Genomic DNA, 6000 nt, shown 5'->3' with positions numbered 1-6000 from the left:
AAATCAGTTTGTTACAGCGTTGGTCTCCTCCAGGTCAAAAAACAGTAGAAAAACCCACCTCGCATGGAGTTTGCCTATCTCCTCACTCCTGTGTCCTCACAAGTTTTATTTAGAGATACACAATTCACATGCCAGCTGTCCCTTGTGAATGGTTAGTGCCAAATACAACTCACCCTAGATAAGCACTCCTGATATTTCCTTCTTATGCTAGCTCTGTCCTCACACAGGAAGAGCCAAACATGGCACCTCTTGTGTGCACAGGAGGATTTGGGAGTGGAGGGATCTGCAGTCTGTGTTGGGAAGGAGAGGTGTGAGATAAGACGAAGAAGTTAAGGACATACCTTTCTGTTCAGCTTACAGTCCTACTACATCAGCAGACCCTGATGAAAGGCTAAGAAAAGCAAGGGGGTTGATTTTTGCACTGTCAGTTCAGACTTCAGGAAACTGAACATATTTTATATAAAACATGCCTGTGTAGGTACTTAAGCATGCTGGAATATGTTGGGCTTGGTTAGTGTTAAATAATACCTTCCTGAATCTTTGTTACCTTCGTTATCGTTATAAAGTGATTGAGGGGTTTGTCTTTGAACAGTGAAGCTCACCTGATAATTTTGCAGCATTTACACAGCTTTGTTGCAGGTTGTCTCTTTTCAAGGTCAATGGGAGGATGAAAAGATCATTGACAGATGCAGAATTCTTAGGGTGAGGCAGCAGGAGCAAGTCAAGAAGGCAAACTGGAGGGCTAAGTTGCTGATTATACTTCATATGTCAAATGTTATCAAAACCAAAAGGCATTAGACATGAACAGGAAGAGTGTCCATACTCTCACACCATGCACAGGTTAAATTCTGCGTTGGCTTCTTCCTCTTCACATACTCTGTTTAATAAATGACATCATTTAAGGTTAATTAATTTAGTTTCACACATCTTGGAAGCCAAGGAAAGAAGAGCAGCAAACAGATGAGATGCTCAGCAGAAACTCACTTTCTATTTCTGGTTTTGAAATTGTCCCATCCCAGAAATACCTCTTTGCCTTAAATTTCTTCTGAAAAACTCATTAATTCTGATCATTTTTTTGGTAAAATCTTTTGTTTCAGAAGACATAAAACCTCCACACTGAGTCTGTGCAAAGAAAGTCCATGATCTTTGCCTGTTGCAATATAACCCTCTTGCCTTGCAAGCTTCTGTACATGCAATGCTGGGCAGTTTCAGGGAGAAAAAGTGCAGGTGCTGTCCCAAACTCAGACAGTGGTTAATGCATATTTTCCCACCCCTGCTTAAACTGAAGTCACTGATAGATTTTGGAGTTAACATTGCTCTGGTGTAGCAAGATCGCCTTATAGCTCTTGCCCTTGGATGTCTGTACTGTCATGCAGGTCTAAATGATTTATGCCTGACTCCCATTTTTCAGGCACTCCCAAGAAATTAGAGAAGAAAGCAATAATTCATTGAGGTGCCAGCCATAAGCCAGCTGAGGTTGGTCCATGAGTGAAAACGAAGACACCATATGATTCAGTAAAAATTAGATGGCCTGGGATGGTGGCTAATTTAACTAATTAACCTAGCTGGCTAATTTAAACTAGATATTTAACTCTTGGGTGTGTTAATGTGATGAGACACATTGCCTGTCTTTGTTCTCATAGCTTGGCCTCATCAGCTTCACACCACAGTAACTGAGCTTATCCACAGAGTTGTGAGAGGAGGATGAGGTCTTTAAACAGTTGAAGATTTGTAAACGTGGAGTGTAAAATAGGTACTATCTTGTGGCTTTTAATTGCTGTTAGTTCTGTATGCTGCTTGAATGCTTCATTCAAGGCTTCTAATAACAGTGAAAGACATCATCACCTCTGTTAAGTGAGGCTACATATGAGGCTGCTACACTGTAGAGTAAGATTTTGTGGCCTTTGTCCTTCTTACTGGATTTTCAGAACTTATGCTTTACGATTTTGAAAGGAATATTGTGTGAACTTAGCAAAAACCTGACTTCAATTTGAGTTTTAAAATTTAAATTTGTGGCAAGTTTTGCTTAAACTTCTAAATGTAGCACAGTAAGGAGTTTTTTTTTTTTTCTAATTCTTTTCAAAGGCATGACTTTGTGTGTGCTGAGCTGGTCGTGTCAGGAAAGACAGTCAAACTTTAGCTGGTGGAGGTGGCCTCATTTTCTCAGGGGCAAGTTGTTTCAGAAGCCTCTACTGATGCACTTTGTCCCCTGGCAGGCACTGGGAGATGTGCCTGATTTAAAGCTGACAGTTCTCTACATTCATATGCATATCATCAGTCTTACTCTTTCTTCATTTGGGCCTTTTGCTCAACACTAACAGGGAAAGAATAATTTCTTTTAGTGAAAAATATGATTGTGAAAATGTAAATTATCAGCTGGCTGCAGGCATAGCTTGTCTTCTAAAACTAATTGTAACTCACTTTTATTAAGCACTTAACATTGTCCATTTAATTCAGCACTGAAGCTTTATACAGGTTACTAAAGCATCACTTAGTTTCATTATCTGACTTCAACAGCAAAATTCAACATAGGTGAGCTATGTTTAACTCAAACAAACAAATAAAAGAACATATGCTTATTAAGCAATAATAAAGGATTCCTACTAAGCTATTTCTGAAATTGCTTCCCAAGCTATAAGTATGCATTCTTCAAATGAATATTGGGTACTCTTTTCCCAGAGGGAGCTGGTTAGTAATTGTTATCAATATTAATGTGGCTGAGAGAGGTATGTTGGCCAATGACAGATTGTAGCATGAGCAAAGTAGTTTTGAGGTGTAGTTATGTATCTTCCTGTTGGGTAAAGACTTCTGTCTATCTGAATTTATCTAAAGAAAAATTGGCAGAGCGATCAATATACTTATTCACAGACAAACTGTGAGTGAATCTTGCACAGAAAACACCATAAGAAGTTTATATCAGTCTACTGATATCTGTTAAGAATTTGTGGTTTTCTGAGCTTTTACTATTTTGAGAAAATTGAAAATTATATTTATTATACATATATTCAAATGAAGAGTTAGTGATCTGACATACAACACTCTATAAAGCATATGAAAAAATATATTTTTACATAACCTTTGTGCTACTACATATTAATATACCTTGGTATATCTGGAAAAGTAATTAAATAGTTGTTTCTGAATTCTCCACTCTGCTAACATTTGGTGTAAACCCTTTCTTTTTATCACCATGCAGTATTATTTTTTTCCTTTTTTTTTCTCCCCCCCCCCCCCTTTTTTTTTTTTTTGCTAGAAGGAAGATTTAATGGACCATTCAGAAAGAAACAATCTCTGCAAGGAAAGATGCAAATCAATCATCTGTGAGCAGCTGACGGTCCCGCACAGTCACTTGTGCTGGGCAGCCTACGGGGGATGGAAGAATACCTCTCCCTGCCAACCTGCTTCATCCTGGGGAAGGCAGTTTGCCATTGCCTGTCAGGTATAGTTATCTCCCCTCCTATCCTATCCCTCAGACCGGGATTGTCCCTCTGTCCACCTTGCTCTCCAGCATGCTCCAGGCTTGGAATGAAAGGCAAGGAAAATGTTAGAGGAGAAGACTCACTGGGGGCAGAAAGAGCACCTGGAGAGACCAGAGAGTGACAGAAATGTCAGTGGCTGTAATAAACACAGACTATTAATAATTCACAGACAACTTAAAAGCAAGGCAGAAAAAATATTTGCAAAAGGTGAAATTTGCTCCTTTCTCTGTGAGTTCAGGTGAGCTAGGAGCTGTTATCAAAGAAGCTCTTGAGGAAAAGGAAAAATCTGTCAGTGGGTTTGAGAAAACAGTTAGGATGGTCCTGGGACAGCAGGGTGACTCTGCTGCTACAGACTGCTGGTTCAGGAGCAAAACCTACATAAACTGTGATAAACTGATCCTGCTCCACTTCTGTTGGCGGCATGGCATGATTACGAGCATTTGTCTCCTGGACATACATAATGCAAAGAGCTCTTCTGCAGAAAGAGGCAGATGACTGCAGATTTCGAGGGAACAAATTTATTTCTTTGCTCTTCCAGTTTATTGCCATGGTAGCCATCAAATAACTATTGCCTCAGGTTTTACAACATCACTCATCGCCTTTGAATCTGGGCAGTCCACTGTGACACTACAGGATTTTTTTCTGTTAATCTCTACATCCCTCTGCTGTCATCTATTTGTAGCACAGTTCCCATCACAGCTGTGGCTGTTTTAGCAGAGTTTCACAAGGCTTTAGTAAAAAGTGTATGTTAGCTGTTTTTTCAAAGGCTCTTTAAAACCCTATGTGGCCTGGAAAGATGCTCTGGCATGGGACCGTCAGGAAGACTGCAGTCAGTTGCTAGCTCTCAGCCTGCTTGTGAGCACAGCCAGCTTTCTTATGAGCTCTTCTCTCCTCACCTTCTACTCAGGCAAGCAGTCAAAACTGTATTCCCCTTCACTTTTTGCAGCAATTCTACATCAGACTGTAAACTCCATGAGATGTATGCTGTTCTTCACACTCCCACAAAAATCTGGGCATCTCAGTCTTACAATTATGTATGCCACCAACACAACAGTGCTGACAGACCTCCCTGAAGTTGTTACCTGCTGCTGTGCTTTGGATCAAATGCTTAATGATCTACATTTATTTGATGAGGGGTTTATTATTAAGATGACACCTTTATCACTAGACCAAATTCCTTGGTTCTTTACTGAAGCAAACCCCTCCTGGTTTTAGTCAGTAAAATCTACATGCTGTGGCTGGATGCTACGTGTCTGAAACAAAGCGTAACTTCTGATAGGTGCCGTCTATTGGCACAGAAATGGAAACAAGGACTGGAATGTTAACATGGCTTAGTTTAGTTCTGTGGAGGTGAAATACCCAAACAGCTTCTCTATGGAAAATAGTGCTCAGCATTACAAACATAGGGGTTGTTGAAATGAAGTCTTGGACTTTCTTCTTTTAATCAGTGATGGGATGGTAATGGACGAATTCAGCTGCAAATTTCACACAATATGTGGTCCTCAAGCCTTTGGAATACAGATACTGAGCAAGCAGAGACCAGCTGAACCCTGTGGGCCATCAGGACCTGGGGGCCCACTGCTACCTGCAGTACAGTGCACTAGATGTGACCCCTTCTGGGAGGTACAGTACTTGGGTACATCTCGTCCCTGTGGTCTGATCCTGCAAACAGGATATGGTATGGGAATTTAAGATAAGTGATTAGAAGGTACCACCAAATGATACAGAAATACTGATTAATAAACAGCAGCCCTGCAAGGATTTTAGTCAGGAGCTTGTTTGGGAGCTTTTTTGATGCTAGGCTGAATTAACTGGTTTTATGTCCAGATTCTGGAAGTTCAGCATGTGCTTTTGTATGTGAATAGTTCCCTCGAAGTCACTGGGAACAACTGTCAAGGTTGTAGCAAGCTCCTTCTCTGCCACGATTTGAAGCCTACTGCAGATGTTTACACAAAGCACTATTTTTTAAATTGCATGCTGTCATTGACTTTGATAGGATTATTTGCCCAAAATCATGATGAGTTGTTTGTATGGATTGGGATTTAATCTCCTAGGGGGAGTTTCCTTTTCAATTCCTTTCCCTTTTCCTGCACTACAGATTTCTCCTTCTTGCATTAGGCATTTCTACCTGCTACAAAATACATTGTCCACCCACAGGTACATCTGAAAAATGACAACAGAGAAGACAGAGTGTGTTATGCTGTGTTTGAGAGCCTCTGTAGAAATGTGGAGTGACAGCAAAATGACTACATCTGATGAAAAAACATAAGATATGGTTATCAAGCTGCATAGCTAGCAAATTATTTCAATAGTTTGAGTTTAAATCTTTTGTCCTTTTGGGCTCTATTGCTGGCACTAAGCTTTTGGCTTATGATGAAAAATATATATTTAGTTTTAATTACAGTTCATCACTTCATTATTTTATTAATTTTTATTACTTTTCTACTTGAATCAGCACAAGGATAGAGTCAAATTGGAAGAGAGGACTAGGAAGATAATGCTATCAAAACACTGTTATGTT

Source organism: Falco punctatus (genome assembly GCF_963210335.1).
Source record: "Falco punctatus genome assembly, chromosome: Z".
Taxonomy (NCBI): domain Eukaryota; kingdom Metazoa; phylum Chordata; class Aves; order Falconiformes; family Falconidae; genus Falco; species Falco punctatus.
The sequence above is the reverse complement of the archived record's forward strand: the minus strand, read 5'-3'. Positions refer to the sequence as shown.